The 21,450-nt window shown below is 44.0% G+C and overlaps 1 protein-coding gene across 1 annotated transcript in view; it reads right to left on the bottom strand.

The window, feature by feature from the left end:
* LOC108681025 (zinc finger MIZ domain-containing protein 2) overlaps positions 1 to 20,321 on the bottom strand; it is a 69,496-nt gene extending 49,175 nt beyond the window's left edge. The window contains exon 1 of the mRNA XM_018169974.2: positions 19,941 to 20,321. The gene's annotated coding sequence lies outside the window, so the exon portion shown is untranslated. The remainder of the gene's footprint in view (positions 1 to 19,940) is intronic.
* Positions 20,322 to 21,450: the final 1,129 nt, after the last annotated feature.

Genomic DNA, 21,450 nt, shown 5'->3' with positions numbered 1-21,450 from the left:
CAGTCAAGAGTGTCAGTTAAGAGTGTCAGTCAAGAGTGTCAGTCAAGAGTGTTAATTGAAGATAAGAGCACCGGACGCCGGAAAAGTAGGGGGGAGAGTAAGTAGGGGTGAGGGGGTGAGAAGGGGGGTAAGGAGGGAGTTGTGAGGTGGGGGTGGAAGGGGAGGGGGGTAAGGTGGGGTGAGAGGGATGAGGGGGTGAGGTGGGTTAAAAGGTCAAGAAAGCGGAGAGATCGCGCGCGCTGTGAGCGAGGAGGGGGGGAGAAGGGGCGAGTCCCAAAGTGAATGCAAATTCAAATGAATTTCTGAAATTCAAGCGACCTGAGGCGACTTTTGTTGATTTGATCCATCTTGGTAACGAAAGTGATGATCGTTAGCAATAATTGACCATGATTAAGTAGTTCCCTCAGATTTAACTAAGTCATGCCCGGCAAGCACAGTAATCGGTGCTCTATATACATGTACAGTAGTACTGGACAATATATCACATCAACGTTGAGATACTAAAGCTTCGCTATTGTTGTGGTGTCACAAACCACCAACTTTTCACCCTCTTATCACCCACTTCATACACTCTTCCCCTTCACCCAATGCCTCCCTGTCTCCCTCACCCGTTGTCTCCCTCTACCCTCACCCGTTGTCTCCCTCTACCCTCACCCGCTGCCTCCCTCTCCCCCTTCTAGGATGATCTGTAACATCTAGGATGATCTGTAACATCTAGGATGATCTGTAACATCTAGGATGATCTGTAACATCTAGGATGATCTGTAACATTTAGGATTCAATCACCACACCCACACTCCCCATACCTGCATGCCCCTCCTCCCCCAGATGCATGACATTCTCCCACACATGTATGCCATTTCCCCCACATGCCTCCTCCCCTCCATTTCCCCACATCACCTTCCACCCCCCACCACCACATGCCCCCTCCCCTTCCCTCTTTCACAGTAGAAACTTTCCAGCGCACGCGCCCCCGCGTGTCAGGGACCCCCCTCCCTTCTCGTCATACCATCTCACCCATTCCTCTATATATATAAACACATCACCCATGGAAACCACCCAATGGAAAATGGGTCACTAAAAAATCCATTATCTTAGGGGAAATATTTCAGAAAACAGAAGACACGGGGAAACCGCGGCGTCGTCCAGAGCTGCCCGCTGGAGCTGTTCGGCATCCGTAGTTCTGGGCGACAAAATAATAAATATTTTTCTTCAAGAACATCATGTAAACGCTTGGTAAATATTCATTGGCTTAATAATTATCGGAATTACGATGATGGTTTGTTGTGCCATCTGCAGTGGCGTACTTGCTAATTATTCGATCGTTAAAAATGCCGGACAGGTGCACGTCCTATTCTACGATCAAGATTAAATTGGGAAGAAAGATGGAGGTTGGGGTGAGGGGAAGGGTAGGTGAGGGGAAGGGTAGGTGAGAGGTGAGGGGAAGGGGAGGTGAGGGGAAGGGGAGGTGAGGGGAAGGTGAGGTGAGGGGAAGGGTAGGTGAGGGGAAGGGGAGGTGAGGGGAAGGGTAGAGAAGGAAATATTGTTTACTGTAAGAAGATATACAGTATACATGCGACAACACAACTAGCATGGAACCATAGCATTGCGATATATGTAATGCCTATACAAATACAAGCAAGAGGCATTTAACATGGCCAGCGTGCTGTCCTCCATGCACCCTAGTCTTCGCTTCGTTCCTTCGTTATTAATATTTTTTAAATTCATACCAAGAAAATTAAAATTAAACGATATTTTCTCCACTACCCCAATAAGTTTGATGAATCCCCCCCCCCTTGGGGGCTAATTCACCCGTTTCCGCCATGCGTTTGGGCAAATTTGTTAGGCTAATTTATAAGAAGTTTGGCAATACGAACGGCAGTGAAGGCAAACTCGTGGAATGCTGACGATCATAGCAATGTCAGTCAAGAGTGTCAGTCAAGAGTGTCAGTTAAGAGTGTCAGTCAAGAATGTCAGTCAAGAGTGTTAATTGAAGATAAGAGCACCGGACGCCGGAAAAGTAGGGGGAGAGTAAGTAGGGGTGAGGGCTGTCTCTTATACACATCTAGATGTGTATAAGAGACAGCCCTGCCACCCGCCCCACCTGGTGTGCCCCCTGCCACCCACCCCACCTGGTGTGCCACCTGCCACCCACCCACCTGGTCTGCCACCTGCCACCCACCCCACCTGGTGTGCCACCTGCCACCCACCCCATGAACTATTATGGTCCCATTAGCCACGGCCGCTCATAAATTGTTTGACACCGATTCAATGGATTATAATAGTCATTTCAACCATTCCATTGAACGATCATGAATGGTAGATCAATATTTAAACCATTTAATGATATTAAACATATTAAATGACATGAATAAGACATGGCATGAATTTGACAAAGACAATAACTGCTCCTTGATATGCGAGGTCGCTGTTCACGAGACGAGATGCACACGATTGCTGTTAAAAATATTATAATAGCAATAAGATATACTATAATAACTATAGGAAATACTATAATAGCAATAAGAAATACTGTAATAAGTATAAGAAATACTATAATAACTATAAGAAATATTATAATAACTATAAGAAATACTATAATAGCTATAAGAAATACTGCAATAGCTATAAAAAATACTACAATAGCTATAAGAACTACTATAATCGACATAAGAACTACTATAATAGCTATAATATATCACATAATAATCATCAGAAATAAGGAAACAATTCAGCAAATAATATAATTGGCCTGAAGACACGCGGCCGCGGCGCTCATATCTACAGGCAGCTGCCAAACGCACCTCAGATGAGCTATTTCTGAGCACACATCCTGCGAGGTATTGACCAGCATCACCGCCATCACCAGCACCAGCACCTACATCGTCCTCACCATACCTCGTGGCAGCACCAGAACCTACATCGTCCTCACCATACCTCGTGCCAGCACCTACATCGTCCTCACCATACCTCGTGCCAGCACCAGAACCTACATCGTCCTCACCATACCTCGTGCCCGCACCAGCACCTACATCGTTCTCACCATACCTCGTGCCAGCACCAGAACCTACATCGTTCTCACCATACCTCGTGCCACCACCAGCACCTACATCGTTCTCACCATACCTCGTGCCAGCACTACCTATAGGGAGGCCATCATCGCGCCATTTATCGGCCAAGTTGAGGTGCCATTTTTGCATCACTAAAAATCTCTGTCCAGAAAATGGCCAAACAAGTCCCTCTGTTTGATGAAGGCTACGTACGTTGTATAGCCTCTGGCAGTGACCAATCATTTTCACATCGTTCTGTTTATAGCATAAATGCCAACAAAATTCCGAAATAAAAATATGAATATATAAATTAAATCAAGTACGTAAGTGAATTCAGTTACTGAATTCACTCACTGAATAGACAAACAGAAACGACCTCACAAGAACAGCATCGTCTCACTGGATATATATTGGCAAATAATACCCTTTCAAATCGTTCAATATAAAGTCAGGACTAAAACTGCAAGCAACACAATGCTACAGTATTACAAGCACGATGTAGTCAAATTCCCAGACACGACAACACAAGCACGATAAAACAGATTGTATATTCGTGATTTAAGCGTCTACTTTTGAAGCATTAAGTAAAAAGAACAAAGTCCAGACACTTCCATATATGAGGCGCAGTCTTGTTAACATCCACCGAGATCCTTCCCGGCATCCGCGAGCATGGGCAAGCGCCAGACGCATACTTGCATCGCACGTCTGGCTACTTAAATAAAAATACTAAAGCTTAAAGAATAGGTATAATTATCATGAACTCGACTTATGAACTCAGCTCTTTAGTAGGCGATTGAACATATCCGACGTCTGGGTCCACCTATCTTTAGCTGGAGTCAAAGTTAGAGGGACGATAAAGCTGTAAAAATAATAAAATTGAACAAAGAAAGCGAGGAAAGGAGGAAGAGCCAACAAAAAATAGAGGAAGAGTCATCTAGAAATGATTTTAAACCTACCGTTCGTTGAAAAAATTTGATTAAAAGGCCAGTCTTCTAGATCTCCGAACTTGTCAAGAAAAGTACAAGAATTGGCGACAGGCCTATCCAGGCCTACTCTTCAATGCCGAAGATACAATACTGTACTACGAGACAACAAAGTATAAGAGAGGAACCGAGTGAAAATTCCACATTGCACGAGGAGAACAGGACAATAACTATATAGATTAGTAGCAAGTATGGAGCAAGAAAAGAGAAAAACAAGGAAGGAAGATAGGAATGGAATGAAGTGTACATAGAGGGCGCGTACACAGAGTTTACACACGACCTGTATAAATTGTGTACAAACAAAAACTTTAAATACTCTCGGCACGGCCGGTGTGGGCAGACCAGCGGTAGCTACAGGTGCGTACTAACAGGACACCACGCAGGTCATGCAGGTCACCACGCAGACAGTGTAGGTCACCACCCAGGTCTTGCAGATCACTATCTGCACTATCGTCAGTCATGAAAATATCCGGTCATATGACACGATATTAGATCTTCTGTGAACAAGGCACGAAAAGGAAAAGAATCGGCGACAGGCCACATCAGGCCTACACTTCAGCGCTGACATCACTATGTTAAGGCAGAAAATTATGTTGCACTGGTTGAAGATATGATAGAACCCTACCACAAGATGGGTTGTCGCATGTCTTTGAAGATGCATTTTCTTTTTTCCCACTTGGATTTTTTCCCTGAAAACCTTGGGGACATAAGTGATGAGCATGGTGAGCGTTTTCACCAAGTCAGTCATGAAAAGATCCGGTCAAAATGACACGATTTTAGATCTTCTGTGAAGAATGCACGAAAAGTAAAAGAATCTGCGACAGGCCACATCAGGCCTACACTTCAGCGCCGAGATCACTATGTTATGTTATGTTATAACGCAGGCAGTGCAGGTCACTACGTAGGTCACCACGGTGGCAGTACGTGCAGGTCACCACCCTGGCCGGGCAGATCACCCCTCTTGTCGTGAAGATAATCACGCACGCAGTACAGGTCACCACGCAGGTCACAACGCAGGTGCTGGTATTAAACATTAGTAGCAGCACCGCGTGCACCAGGAATATCCTCGGCCTAGAAGCGCCCCTAGCACGCGCGGGAGTGGCGAGCTCCGCAGAGGGCACTTCGCTGTCGGAGGCTGCGATTGTTGTGCATCATGCCCAGCTGTGACGGACAGTAGAAGCTCGTCTTACAAACGGCGAGCCTTACGACAAAACCGCTTTACGAACGGCCGACCTTACGACAAAACCGCTTTACGAACGGCCGACCTTACGACAAAACCGCTTTACGAACGGCCGACCTTACGACAAAACCGCTTTACGAACGGCCGACCTTACGACAAAACCGCTTTACGAACGGCCGACCTTACGACAAAACCGCTTTACGAACGGCCGACCTTACGACAAAACCGCTTTACGAACGGCCTGCTTTACGACAAAACCGCTTTACGAACGGCCGACCTTACGACAAAACCGCTTTACGAACGGCCAGCCTTACGGCAAAACCGCTTTACGAACGGCCTGCCTTACGCCCAATCTACCTTACGAACGTCCTTTCTACAACGACCAAACCGCCTAATGAACCGTCAGTTCGGAAAAGAGATCCACAACCGTGATTTGCTTATAGACCGTGGTTCGCTGTACGACCAAGGTTCTCTAGTCGTATATAGCGGCTATACGACCGAGGTTTGCTGTAGGAGCGAGGTTCGCTGCAGGACCGAGGTTCGCTGTACGACCGATGTTTGCTGTACGACGGTGGTTCGCTGTACAACCAAGTTTCGCTAGTCGTTTATACACGACTAGCGCCCCCACGACCGCGGTTCGCTGTGGGTCCGAGGTTCGCTGTAGGCCTCCAGACCAAGAGAACTTCAAATCATTTCAACTGAGGGTAGTGACAGAGCCCTCATTGCTCCCAGAGCCAGCGTTCGTGAATATCATATCGTCAATATCAAATAAAGGTGTTTGAATGGATAATACAGTTGCTCAAACATTATTTATAATTTATGTTAAATGTTTAATAAAAATAATTTTTTCAAGCTATTGTAACGGAAAAGGCCATGGGCAGGGAGATGCAGGAATAAGTCGAAGCAACAAGATGCAGGCACAGCAGTGGAAGTCGAGGGAAGTCTCCTGCAGATCGATGAAGGCCGCGTAGGCTGGAGCAACAGGCGATATTGCAGCGGAGGAGCGACGCTCGTGACAGTTATCTGTTATAGGCGCACCAGTGGCGGCCACCTCTCAGCTGTTATAGGCGTGTTAGAGGCGTCCACCTACAATCTGTTACAGTACCATCTATCATCTACATAGTATCACCAGTACGTATTTATCCTAATGAACGGATATACCACACAGGACTTACTGACGTATCAGAGTAATGTGGCAAATTTTGAAAATGACGTATTGGTCGATGTATTAAAATAACAGCCCTTGCCGAGACCGTCGGCTTACAGCCGTGGCCGCGACCGTCGGCCTGCCATGCCACGCCCCTGATTATTGGCACAGCAAGACATGCCCGGCAGCCCCAGGCTGCGTGGTAACACGTGCCCAGAGGGAGGGCGTGGTGAGCACGCGGCACAGTGCCAGCCACGTGCCCCTACAGTGCCCAGGTGCCCGATGGCTGCTATAGCCACTCACTCAACAGTTGTGCCACTCACTCAACAGTTGTGCCGCTCACTCAACAGTTGTGCCGCTCACTCAACAGTTATGCCGCTCACTCAACAGTTGTTGTGCCACTCGCTCAACAGCTGTGCCACTCACTCAACAGTTGTGCCACTCACTCAACAGCTGTGCCACTCGCTCAACAGCTGTGCCACTCGCTCAATTAACAGCTGTGCCAATCACTCAACAGCTCTGCCAGTCACTCGTCGATTGGTTGTACAAATCCACTGCAGATCATCCACTTTTGACCACAATTGATGGTCGAGCATCACAACCTTCTTGACTGCTACTCATCCACCAGCTAGGCGCCGCCACCTGGCAACTAGGGATGTAGGCTAGGTGTTCTAGGTATCTCTATAACTAAGGGTAGGTAAGCCTTACTTCTACCCTCGTCATCTAGGTAGGGTTCTTACTCATCCACCAGTACTGCCACTCATCCCTCAGGAAAGCCACTCTTCACCACAATTTGACTTCTATCCACCAGGATTTTTTCTGCCATCAGTGTTATAACTTATTCACCAGGTCACTTTTTCGTTCGTCAGTGTTATTACTTATCAACCAGTTTACTTTTCGTCAATCAATATTATCACTTATCCACCAGGTCTCTTTCTCGCCCATTCTTGTTGTTACATAGTCCGCCACTCATCCACGAAGGTACTCGCCTAGCATAACTCGCATTCATCCACAAGCGCTGCCACGAATGAGACGTATGGCCACTAAATCGCATGCATAAACTTCACCATAGATGATCAATAAGTGGATTTAACTCATCCACCAGGGCCGTGACTCATCCATGATTATTTTCAACCATCCACAAAAAAAAAATGCTTGACGAACACCCGCCGCCGCTGCCACTCTTCCGTCAACAGCTCAACGTACACCAAACGTAACCGTCAACAGCAGCTTACTCCTTCTGTCGCCACTGTCTCATCTGTCAACTGTCACAGAACATGTTTGTTGTACAAATTATCATAGGCGGCGTATAGGTGGCCAGCGCTTCTCTTTAACTGGGTGGTACATAACAACCATCGTGAGGTGGGTGCGGGCATGAGTAATCACTGTGAGGCGATGGCAAATCGTCAATAATGAATCAATGTTGAGAGGTAATTACCTGCATTATTGGACCATCGCTGGAGCAACCTCCTCAACTTGTAACTAGAGTGACGGGTTCAGCTGTGATGAAGCGTTGTGATGTCCAGAGTGTGACGGGTTCAGCTGTGATGAAGCGTTGTGATGTCTAGAGTGTGACTTGTGATGAAGCGTTGTGATGTCCAGAGTGTGACGGGTTCAGCTGTGATGAAGCGTTGTGATGTCCAGAGTGTGACGGGCTCAGCTGTGATGAAGCGTTGTGATGTCTAGAGTATAACGGATTCATAGGTGAAATAGCTGTGACCGTTCGAACAAAAAGATTGCGAACTTGCATTCATGTTTTTCATGTGATAATCAACCCAATTTTTGGAAATGCTTGAGTTGCGGTGATCGCGTTGTCGCGGGTAGGCCGTTTTTAGGCCTGTGCTCCGTACATCAAAGAATCAAGAAGTTGACCGCGCAGGCCACCCGGAAAAGGTGAACCTATCACCAGCAGCGAGCAGGTACCTGGGAGGGCTGGGAAATACCACACATACCACACACCATCACTCACACACCATCACTCACACACCACACATACCACACTCTTCACTACACCATCACTCACGTCATAAGGTGTAGGTGTGACCGGGGGTGTTGACATCGGGAGCAAAATGTGATTTGACATGAGAATTTCTCACTAAATATCAGGAGATTGTAGATTTACATGAATATGACGTTGATGCACCAACATGCCGCAATGTATGCTCGCACACTGCGGTCATGATATTCCGAGTTTCATAAGAATGCCCATAATAATTTATACGGATCGTTTAGTGGAGATTAGGCAAGGTACATCTCGAAATAATTTCTTACATCGATTGATTTCCTCCAGTTACAGAGAAAATTTATTAAGCGATTAAGATGAAACTGGGATATACTTAATCAAATTTATACATCATAAGATAACATGGACTCTATGCGTATGTAAATAGCAATGCGTAACATTGTAATAATAATAATAATAATAATAATAATAATAATAATAATAATAATAATAATAATAATAATAATGTAATCAACAATGAGAAGGACAGTCCAGCGGAGGCTCGTCACAAGTAGCAGTCACTCCGAAAACAAACGGGCCATTTTGTCTAAAAAGCATCATAATTTCTGCATGTAGCACTGATAACTGCACTGAGCACTGATCCTTCACTGGGCAAAACGCCAGGTACAACTGGGTCAGTACCGCGCAATAAGTATATCGTTATCTGGACAAATTCTCTGAATTGTTCAGAGCGTTGGCCGCGTCGCGCCGACTAGCTGGCAACAGCGCGGCAGACGCGTAGCAGATGTCTTGTGGTAATTGTGGCTCCTCTCACTTACCTGACGCCACAAAAAATAAGGACACCCATCAACACCAAGGGACTCGACTTTTTTATGGTTTTATTTTGATGTTTATTCATTATATCGTTTGAAGAAGAGGCAGGAAATTCGTTGAGTGTAACCGTCAGGTAGCCAGGCTGATAACGAAGCGCACGCACAGTTGGACAGACGCGGGTTGTAAAGCGTTCGCTCACCACTCAATTGATCAATGGAGATCAAACCAATGAGTGATAATCTAATCTGATATATAACACTCAGAGTGTTCGCTGCGACGCTCGTGTCTCAGTATAACATGAAGAATATAAATAGGCGGCAGAGGATGGCCCGTGGAAGACAAGTTCTAGCGAGGCCACTTCCGCAGATACCGCTTTTTTTAGACAAATAAGGCTATCATTAGAACGTAATTATTCTTTATCATTAGAATATCATCATTATTGATACGTGGGCTCAAAAATTGCAGGATGATCAAACATCTCTGCTCTTTAAAATATCGAGACTTGAGTTCTCGATTAAACAGCATAAACGAATAAAATATATTCGAATCAATCCGAAGAAAATTCCATTTATGACATTTATTCGTCAATGGTTAAGAACGGCTGTCTTTAAATCGAAGAATTGCCAAGACAAGTAAAGTTGTATCAACAACCAGTTTTGCAATCAACGGAAGATTTCCCTCAGCAAGAATTTCTTTAAACTGAGCATTTCATGGCCGAATATGGCTGATTACGGACACAGCTCCTCAGCCTCAACCCGACTGAAAACAATGGTCAGACAATAGTCACTTTATTACCTAGAATAAATAGACCACCATTTTGAACTGAAAAGAACTACAAGACCGACGGTCTGGCGGTGGTCGCAGGCGGCAGCCGTGCAAGGCAGATGTTCTGTGGACGCCGTGTAAAAGCCAGCCAGGATACGGCCACCGTACCCAGGATACGGTCACCGTACCCAGGATACGGTCACCGTACCAGGATACGGTCACCGTATCAGGATACGGTCACCGTACCCGGGATACGGTCACCGTATCGGCGGCAGAGAAGGTTCTCTGCAGAGCACTTCTCCCTGCTCTATATCTCTGTTCCTTCCTCTCATCACTAACTGAACTCTAAGAAAGAAGTCCTCAGAGACGAAGCATCACTCGGCCACGCCAAAAAATGAAGCTCTGGTGAACGCATGACGGTTTAAGCTCCATAGAATTTAATAAAAATTAACTTATGTCATGGGGTAAGCCAATTTGGACATCGATCATAACTTGAAAAAAATACGAATCGTCAACCTTTTTTGAAGTTAAAAGGGAGCTTTGGGACAATTTTCACGTAACTTGTAAAATGATCTCTGGGTGTTAATACAAATTTCTAAAAAAAATTTTGAGTGTTTCAAAAAATGTTCAAAGTTCTATGAATTAAAAAAAATCATTTGTCAGAGCAGCCGGCGTGAACCAGCCAGCCTCCATCACAAACAACTACCAGCGCGCGGCGGCAGCAAGTACCTCACGAATTTTTTAGGAGCGCAGGTTTTTTGTATTGGATTTGTACGGGACAAAAATAACGTCATGAATGGAAGGAATGAGAGGCCACGTGAGAAAGATCAGGAATTTCCGGCGTCGGTTGCCATAGAGGCGGGCGTGAGGAATGCTGCCTTAGCAATGACGTTCATTGCACAAAACATACGCGAATTATGCCCGGACCGCGCGCTATATAAGCGCACATAAATTCTTCTGAGCCAGCCTCTGATATGGGCGAGATGTATACCGGTATTGGGTGAACCTGTTAATTGAATTGCGATGCAGGCGCGCGGTAGGTCAGGTGCCCCAGTCACTTAGTCAATTATGGGGAAGATGAGCCGTGATTTATTGTAGGTGTAGTGTGTATGTGCAGGACTGTATATAGTGTCGATGTGCAAGACTGTAGTGTGCATGTGTAGCACCGTAGTGTGGATGAGCATGGTTAGAAGTGTGGATGTGTATGACTGTGGTGTGGATGTGTAGTAGATAAGACGAGATGGCAGAACATGAAATGTTAACGCATGAAAAATTGTTAGTTAACAAACTGAATGAATCAGTTGATTAATGCCTGATGCCGTGAGTGGTGTGAAACATACCGTGGGAAATGGGGAGGAAGGGACGGGTAGAGGGGAGGAAAGGACGGGTGGAGGGGAGGAAGGGACGGGTGGAGGGGAGGAAGGGACGGGTGGAGGGGAGGAAGGGATAAAGAAAATCAGACCTCACGACAAAATCGATAGACCGAAGAAGCATCCTGAGCGCGGCTGAGCAGAGCTTCTGACCTACAAACTCTGGGGAGAGAGCACTTCACTCTGTAGCATCTAAGTCATTTAATCCATTCATCGAACGCAAAATTTATCCGAATAACTTTAAGCAATTCGCTTGCAGAGAACTAACGATTTTTTTATTTCAGTAAACCTACAGAACATACTCGTATCTTCCTGGGATTACGGCGCGTATCGCTCATTTCGAGGGCTTTATATCGTCAACAAATATTACGCTCATACTTGTTGTCTTCAATAACAAAGATGGCCTCATATAAAATACTTAGGTACTGAGCGTTCACAATTTAATTCAATCACGCCAATGGGGCCAAAAAAGAATGACTTATCAACATCTATTTCGCTCTGAGGTATCATGCATGTAGTCATGATCCATGTTGTTCTGAGGCATCTATGCTGCTACAAATCCATGTAGCCACGCATCCATGCTGCATGATGCACGCAAGTAAGTCACGCTGCATCCACTGCTCCTTAAAAGAATATCCACTGCCGACAATAGATGCTGGATCATTAAATGAACGTCGACGCGAGCGACCTAATAAAAATCCAGAGTAAATCAGGAACAAAACGCGGCATAAATGCATGGTAAATTAGGGACTAAACGCGGCATAAATTTAGAGTAAATTTGGGACAAAACGCGGCATAAATCCAAGGTAAATTAGGGACAAAAACAGCATAAATCTAGGGTAAATTAGAGACCCTAAACAGCATAAATTCAGGGTAAATTAGGGACAAAAACAGCATAAATCAAGAGTAAATTAGGGACAAAAACAGCATAAATCCAGGGTAAATTAGGGACAAAAGAAAACGCATGTGGGAACAAGCAGGGAGCTCGGGACCAGACGCAGACAATGATGAGCGCGCCGAGGGGAGGCTATATCAACACGACGACGCTGTCAGCACGAGACGCTGCTGTACCGTAATTGTCAACAATGCCGATACAATATCATGATAAAACTTACCGTTTTTATGCAACGGTAGGTTGATTAAAAAAGTATGTTGATTCAACGGTAAGTTGAATAAAGAGACATGTTTGTAGATGTAAACGTTGTGTAGGCACTTGGATTTTCAACAAGATTGGCGTAACATTGAAGCAGCAACAATAATACCAATACAGCATGTAGCCAACAATAGAAAGTGCTGGACAGGTCTTCAAACATGATATTCATGACAGTAACAATCGTCATTAGTGATTTCAGCGTAAAATATGCGTTAACGCAGCGCAGAAGATGCGTTAACGTGGCGCAGAACATGCGTTAACGCGGCGAAAAGATGCGTTAACGCAGCACAGAAGATGCGTTAACGCAGCACAGAAGATGCGTTAACGCGGCGCAGAAGATGCGTTAACGCAGCAGCGCGGCGGCTGACGCATGACGGCTAAGTGGGTCGCGCGGCGTCGCGCTTGAGATAAAAAAACGCGCAAGCAAACCGTTACGCAGATCGCGTATGCCTCACGCCTGAGATACGCAACGAAGGTTGGCAAGTATAATTATTATCTTCTGCTGGTCACTTAGTGGTGGTCGCCCTCGCTAGTTACCGGCGCCAGCTCAGTGAACGAGAGAGACGAGGGTAAATGGGTTAATGGGGCGCTAATAGTAAATGGGGTAGAGGGCGAACGGGGTGAAGGGGTAATGGGTAAATAAGGTGAAGGGGTAAACGGAGTGAAGGGATAAACGGGGTAAGAGTAAAGAGGTAAATGAGGTAAAGGGGTAAATGAGGTAAAGGGGTAAAGGGGTAAATGGGTAAATAATGTGAAGGGGTAAACGGGGTAAAGGGTTAACGGAGTGAAGGGGTAAATTGGGTTAAGAAGCAAATGGGAGGGAGGAAAGATTCCAAAAAGAAATCTAAGCGGGAAAATAACCTATTTATGCGCAAAAAATATATATAAAACTCGTTAGTTAGGAAATTAAATTCATATTTGTTCACACAAAATCGAAATAAATAATTATTGAGTTAACCATGGAAATAAATTCAGTCTTTTAACAGAGCAATTAAGGGTTGCAAGAAGCGCCACATCTCGGTTGATGTAGCGGGTAATGATTTATAGTCGCTAAACTGCCTGCACTCGTACTGAGCGCTGCAGCAAGTCAGCTGCGGCAGCAAGTCAGCTGCGGCAGCAAGTCAGCTGCGGCAGCAAGTCAGCTGCTCTTTATGTCTTCGGTATCGTAAAATCTATCAACAAATTGCGGATGGATTCAACTTACGATAATAGCAGGATTAATTTTGGATAAGGCCAAATAATCGCTCATTATCTCACTATTAAGCCATGGTCTATTTAGTCGCTCATTATCTCACTATTAAGCCATGGTCTATTTAGTCGCTCATTATCTCACGATTGAACCATGGTCTATTTAATCACTCTTTATCGTCATTATTGAACCATGGTCTATTAAATAGCTCGGTATCTAACTATTAAGCCATGGTCTATTTAATCGCTCATTATCTCACTATATTGGTATTGCGACTGCACGTGCCAAATAGTGCAATAGTAGCGCTATTTATCGGTCACTATTGCACTATTTAAGTCGAGGCGAGTAAGCGATGCCGGCGATGCAGGCTCACGTTTGTACCTCAACATCGCACGACAAAGACCGCGATGATGAAAACAAGCGCAAGGCAGCGAGGCTGGAGGGCAATCCTCCGCAAAAATGACGGAGCACAAGAATGGAACACGAAGAAAATGAATGAAAAGGACTTAGCGTGAGGGAGAGGGTAGGAGTCCTTGGTCTGATCGATACGTATGCCGCGTGACAAGAGCGAACATCTTAACAAACGTGGTATGATCAAGAGCATGTCTGGTGATTAATTTGGTTAATCAAGTTACAAGATTATTGTTTGTTAATCACGGTGTGAAAAATGTGATATCGAGACATTTTTTAGACTTCTAAAATACAAAATTTAAAATAAAATGAAAAGTTTTATCTGGTTTACGCAATGGAATGTTCAAAGAATTTTCGTTCCTGCATACTGAACACTTACGCGGTTTATAGTATTGCAGACCTGGTCGCACGAGTAATCAATAGAATTTCCCATCATGCAAGATGACTTACTTGATCTTAGTCTTGGGTCGCTACATAATGCCGAAATACTCAGTCTTACAACGACCGCAAGATCATTCCGGTAATTATCACTACTCTATTTTGTCCTTATTGAGAGAGCCGTAAACACGTTGAGCCAACGCCCCCTTGCTGGAAAAGGGCAAGACTTGGCTGGTTGTAGCCCCGACCCGCGGTTTGCGCGACACAAAAGACGCAAGACGTCTTGGGTTCAAGTCCCGGTGTGTCCACACAATGTTTGTGAGTCAAAGAAGACGCCTCAAAAGAGCGTCAATGGACGCGTGTGTTGGTGTGTTTGTACAGTTCCGGGGCTCATGAAGCGCCATGAACACTTTGGTGTCTAATGGACCGGTCTGCCCATTGACTCTGAATCCCGACGCTCAGCCAAAGGTATAGGCAGAAGGGAACACAGGAGACATATTTTTTGTTGCTTTAGTGCTACAGCTTCGGCGATTTTTCCTTTGAACGACACACGAGAAAGAGACTTGGTGAAAATAATACCCGTTAGGCCCAAGGCAGGTAGGTTGGTTACTCACTCGAAAAGAGGCAGGTAAAAATTGCATGTAACGGAATGGCGATAAATTGTTCGATGAGAAATAACATTTCGAAGAATTCGAAGATAGTGATCACTGAACTATTAACTGGAAAATTAACTCGACTCTACATTGTAAGTACCCAATTCAATAAATTGTATCAATAATAGTTGAAGGCGTTATAAGTATGACAAATTTATTTACGAATATACACGAACAATATGTTCAGCAGCGCACTAAACAATGACTAAATCGTGACCAACAGAGGCGAGCGGCGGCTTGACGGACAAGTATTGATCAGAGGACCTCAGGACAGATGCGTGAGAGGAACATAACGCGTACAAAAGCAGTGCAAAAAATGAATAAGCCAAGAGAGAAAGATGTGAGAGTAGTGGTGGTGTGGTGAGGCTGGCGTGAGGGTAGCAGCGGCGTGGTGAGGGTAACGCGAGGGTAGAGCACAATATGAAGGTCCGCACGCACGCCCTGTGTGGCGGTGTGCCAGGGTTCATTCGACCCTCTAAGTGAACCCTCGCCGAACGGACACACAACGCAAACATGCAGACATTTATTAATTGACGAATTAAATTAGTGACAGGCATACACGCACTAGTGAAGGATGTAAGGGTACGAAATCATCAAGCTTATTAATGAGATCAGCAAAGATGTGTGAGCAGATGACAGGTAACATTAATTTATAGTGTAAAGTCACTATTAAATCATTGAGAAATCGGCGGCCGCACCGCCATCACTGCAATAGTGACGTCAGATTCGCTTACCAATTCATTTCTAATGCTCATACACATTGAATGAAAAACCACAAGTAACTCTAAAAGATACAGTTTTTTCCACGATAGCAATTAACAAGTCTACCTTTAGTAATACAAATTCATAAATAAATAATTAAAATTAAAATTAACCTGAAATATGCATGAGATACTATTAAATAACCAGAAAATTAAAGAAAAAGAGGAACGCAAAGTTTAAAGGGCAGACACAGTCGTAAAAAAGTGTCAATACTATACTCTGAAGGTAGATTTGTTGCTATGCCAGTAATCAACCAAAGGAATTTTGATGAGAAGAACTAAATTACGGGCGCTATAAACCATCATTGACGCTCCAGGGGGGGACATACAAATAATCAGACGAGATTAGATCGCTTAATTGATGATCCAGATCAGAGAAGCGCCGCTTAACAACTTAATTTACAGCGACGTAGGACAAGTTGAACGGTCGATCACGGAGAGCACTGGTTAATAGTGGTTAAGGTGGCGTGAATACAATACCGTAAACATCACTAAACGAAGAGATTATTTGTTGATTTGAAAGGAAACTCATCAACAACACTGATATTCCAGTTAATCCAAGGATATTCGAAGCCGCGACACACCTAGATTAATCAGCGAGGTCGTTAACCTCGCCGATCTGTTTGCCAGATCTCCAGTTACTTGATTCAATGTCGACTTGATAAAGATGTTAGAAGAGAGCAAGTAAAATGGCTATTATTGATCAGTAATTGGGCAATAGAGGCGACAATACGTTCACGAACGCCCGGCTCTGGCTAATCCGGCGTATCGACCCAACTACTCTATTGAGGGAACACTTGGCGGGGAGTGAGGGGAAGTGAGGGGAAATGGGGGATAGAGGGGAGACGTGGGAGTGAGGGGAGTCTGAGAGTGGGAGGGAGACACTTTCTCACGGAGAAGTAGAGGGGAGTGAGGGCTTAGGTACGATGAAGAGAGGGTAGCAGCAGAATGGAAGTCTGATAAAAAACGCGGAGTACGGAAGGTCAAAGATCAAAACTATCCAAATTTCTTCCTATATTTTACCCTTTCCTCAAACAAATGAAAATAAAACTAAAAAACGGATAGTGATAGGTAGACCAAAGAAACGAATAAGAAAATAAATAGAAAATGAATTTAATTTTATGATCTTGAAAATTTATTCAACAAACTAGATGAATTCAAACGAAATGAATCTTGATGACTGAATGAAATTGAGAAATTTCTGGTGAGCAGAACCCAGACTATGGAACCTAAGTAGATGTAAATGTAATAGGAATGAGGATGTGGGAGGAATGCAAGGGGAACGGCGAGTGGGGAACGAAGGGAATGAGAAAAGAGATGGAGATAAATGGCTAAAAATATGGCGAGGGTCCGAGGAGAGAGGAAAAATTTCCCCTCGGGAAGGAGAGAAAAGAGAGGAGATAAAAGAAAGGAGATAAAGAGAAGAGAGGAAAAAGAGGGGATAAAAGAGAGGAAATAAAAGAGAGAATATAAAGAGAAGAGAGAAGATAAAGAGAAGAGAGAAAAGAAAGGAGATAAAGAGAAGAGAGTAAAGAGAGGAAATAAAAGAGAGGAGATAATGAAAAAAGAGGAGATGCTAGAAAAAAGAGAGAAGAGAAAAGAGAGTAAACAAAATAGAGGGGAGAAAAGAGAAGCGACAAAGAGAGTAGAGAAAATAGAGGAGAAAAAAGAGAAGCGAGAAAAGAGAGGACAGAAAAGAGAGGAGAGAAAAGAGAAAAAAGGATTGAGAAGAAAGATGGTATGGAACAGAGGGGAGGGAAGAGAGGGGAGGGAAAAGAGGGAAGGGAAAGAGGGCAGGGAAGAGAGGGCAGGGAAGAGAGGGGAGAGAAGAGAGGGAAGGGAAGAGAGGGGAGGGAAGAGAGGGAAGGGAAGAGAGGGAAGGGAAGAGAGGGAAGGGAAGAGAGGGAAGGGAAGAGAGGGAAGTTATCCTTGGCTGGGAATTTGGTGCGGCAGCCGTGAGAGCCGCGGACACGGGCACATGAGAGGGACGGACGGGTGACGGGTGTGGACGGGTGACGGGTGTGGACGGGTGACGTGTGTGGACGGGTGACGGGTGTGGACGGGTGCAAGTGAGGGTGAGTAGATGCAAGGTTCAGGTCTCCTAAAACCTTAATTTTTCTAGTAATTATTGATATACAATCAGAAATATCCCTGAAATAAATAATGCAATATCCTTAAGAAAGATAAAGCGATATTTTTTTAATAAAATGGGCAATGTCCTCAAAATACATCGAGCAAAATATTCAAAATAAGTGTATGATTATCTTCTAAAAAAATAGCAAACAATAACCAACACCCTTGGTAAATCTAAGATTACAATCGAAATGTAAAACAAATCACGGTGAGCTGTTGACAGATAATAATATTAGCAACAACAATTTTATTGCAATGTATTATTTTACGTTAATGAACTGTTTAAATTAAGGCTTTTTCATATTTTTCATATCCAATTACTGTATTGTCTGATATAGTAACTGTGAACTTAGACGTTAATAGCGGCACTGCACTCGAAGAAATAAGCGAGGTTTTGTCAAAAAAGCGATGCACTTCTGGCTATCTTGACCCAGTAAGGCTGTGTATCGATTCCATGACCACTTTATGCTCGTGCTGTGGATAAGGAAGCGTGTAGCTATATTTGGACAATACGCCCCCATCATTTTCCCCAGTGATGCAGGTTTTGGCGGTAGCCCCCTGATCCTCGCGAGGCAGGACGCTGCATGCCAATGAAGCTCGTCTTCGGCAGGACAAATAATGTGGCGCTGACCAGCGAGACTCGCAAGGAGCCAGGATATTCGAGAGTAAATGTGCAGGCCTAAATATAAGAGGGTTCATAGGCCTAAACATCCTTCATAAGGAGCTGCGGCAGGCGAGAACCCTCGCTCGACTCAGGCCAGGGTGTAAACAGAGGGAATATAGCGTATAAACGGCTACTGTGTTACGAAATAAGGGGAAATATAGCGTATAAACGGCTACTGTGTTACGAAATAAGGGGAAATATAGCGTATAAACGGCTACTATGTTACGAAATATGGGGAATATAGCGTATAAACGGCTACTATGTTACGAAATAAGGGGAATATAGCGTATAAACGGCTACTGTGTTACGAAATAAGGGGAAATATAGCGTATAAACGGCTACTGTGTTACGAAATAAGAGGGAATATAGCGTATAAACGGCTACAGTGTTACGAAATAAGGGGAATATGGGGTATAAACGCCTACTGTGTTACGAAATAAGGGGAATATGGGGTATAAACGGCTACTATGTTACGAAATAAGGGGAATATAGCGTATAAACGGCTACTGTGTTACGAAATAAGGAGAATATAGCGTATAAACGGCTACTGTGTTACGAAATAAGCATAAAACAACTCTTACATAATGAGATGGGATATAGCGTGAAAATACAAAAAAATGGATACATACTGATATAACAAAAAATGCTATTGAGAATTTGAATATTTTGTATTAACAGTGCCTGTTTTAGCCAGAGGGAATATATATATATACAGTCGTCCCCTCCCCTGACATCACACCAGCGACCACACATCATTGTTCTCACGGCGGCACAACAAGAGCGGTCAGCAGACCTCCTCTTCTTCCATCAACCGCCGAAAATAGGCGTTAATTTTACACGCAGTCAACGCAATTAACATGGCGCAGCAGCAAATACTTAACTTCATAATATAACATATGATGGTGACTACAATGTACGAAGAAGCGGTAGCAAGTACATCAAAAAATTATCCAGAATGTCGAGGCGATATCGCGTCAGAGGTTTTTGCTCAAAGGAATTCTATAAAATGAGGGAACTTATTCATTAGAATGTAGAATCGTTCGTAATTGGATAGAATCATTCATAAGTGGTTGAAATAATTCATAATTGGTAAAATCACTCATAAGTGGGTAGAATCATTCAAAAGTGGGTAGAAATCATTCATAAGGGGGTAGGAATCATTCATATGGGGGTAGGAATCATTCGTAAGTGGTAAAATCCCTCATAAGTGAGTAGAATCATTCATAAGCGGTTGAAATCATTCATAATTAGTTTGAATCATTCATAATAAGGTAGAATCATTTATAAGTAGGTAGAATCATTACAAGTAATTGTGCACTGTACTCACCTGCAGCGGAGAGGCGGATGTCTTGGGACGTTCGGCGGCACTGCACGACGAATGCCTTCAAAACGTTCGTAATATTCTAGAGCACTCACAGCACCAGGAGTTCATGAGGTCATATTATGGTGATTCATGTAAAGCACTTCACTTCTATCACTTTGTTCACTCGACAAGTTATTGTTAAGGAACATAAAACGGCAGGCAACTCTTACAAGAGTAAACGCTATGCGTCACAATGCATCAATGGAACAAGGCAAACGAGGTAACGTGTAATGAGTGACGCAATAATATTGGACGTAAATCGTGTTTCTTCACTTCACAAAAGAGATTTAAAATGACAGAGATTTGCTTTAATATATATAGGACAATCTTACAGCACAGCAGTCACTCTGTGGGCAAAGGCAGCATTAGAATAACTTCATCTACTAGCGCATATCATTCGTTATTTCTCATCAGCCTCGTGAAATTGAAAGTCTCGTATTAATTTTTACAGGTATAGAATTATTATTTTCTAGCTAACATATAGGATACGTTGAACACATTATTGAACACTTGTTTGGTAATGGAATATTATGTAACTAACTTAAAAAAAAGAGAAACTCCAAGGACTCTATTATCAGGCATCAAATCGGTTATTCGCTTAGCATTTTTACACCCCGAAATTAAAATCCAATCTTCAATTAATACTGAAGACAGCGCAACTTGGAATGACATTTTCAAAAGCGCTGGAGAGAATCTGGCGCAAAAAAATGGCTTGGAAACTGAGGATGAAGCTAGCAACCGACATACACATTCATAAAAATGCATGGTTCATATTGTCCATATAGCGACACTCTTTCTTCCCACAGCACGAGCAGATATATAGAGGCCGTTATTGCTTTAATATGCTCTGTTGACGGCCCAGACTGGGTCAGAATGATTAATTTATGTGCCAAAAAGCGCACCGAGATTTGGACAGAATCTCGCACATTCGTTTGAGTGCAGGATGATGAACACAAGAGCGTAGGTACCCCACTTGACTTACTGTATAACTCTTACGAGCTTTACACTCAAAGTTATGAGTGGGACTTAGTGAAAAAAACTAATTTCTGCTTTGGGGTGGATCATTCTGACCAAGTTTGATCCTTCAGAAGAGCGCATCCGTGCTATATGCATACTATTCGAACTATCTATACTATTGTTATATATATACTATAGTATATACACTATAAGCATGACTATTTGAAAAATATAACCCATTAATAACTCTGAGTATGCTGAGGGACGGTCCAGGCTGCAGGAGCAGGAGTGGGCGTAAGGCACCGCAGCAACGCGCGCTCTACAAGGAGCCGCCGGCCTTGGCGGAAGCGCTGCCCTACATGGCAGTGGAGCGGCGGTGTGCGGACGCGCCGTGTGCCCATGACAGACCATATCGACCGCATCCTTAATACGGTTAACTTGATGATGGTCAGGTGATTGACCAGCACGGCTAACTTGATGATAAACAAGTAATTGACCAGCACGGTTAACTTGATGA

The sequence above is a fragment of the Hyalella azteca genome, unplaced genomic scaffold (genome assembly GCF_000764305.2).
Source record: "Hyalella azteca isolate HAZT.00-mixed unplaced genomic scaffold, Hazt_2.0.2 contig15455, whole genome shotgun sequence".
Taxonomy (NCBI): Eukaryota; Metazoa; Arthropoda; class Malacostraca; order Amphipoda; family Hyalellidae; genus Hyalella; species Hyalella azteca.
Note: the sequence above shows the minus strand (reverse complement) of the source record. Positions and strands in the feature narration are given on the sequence as shown.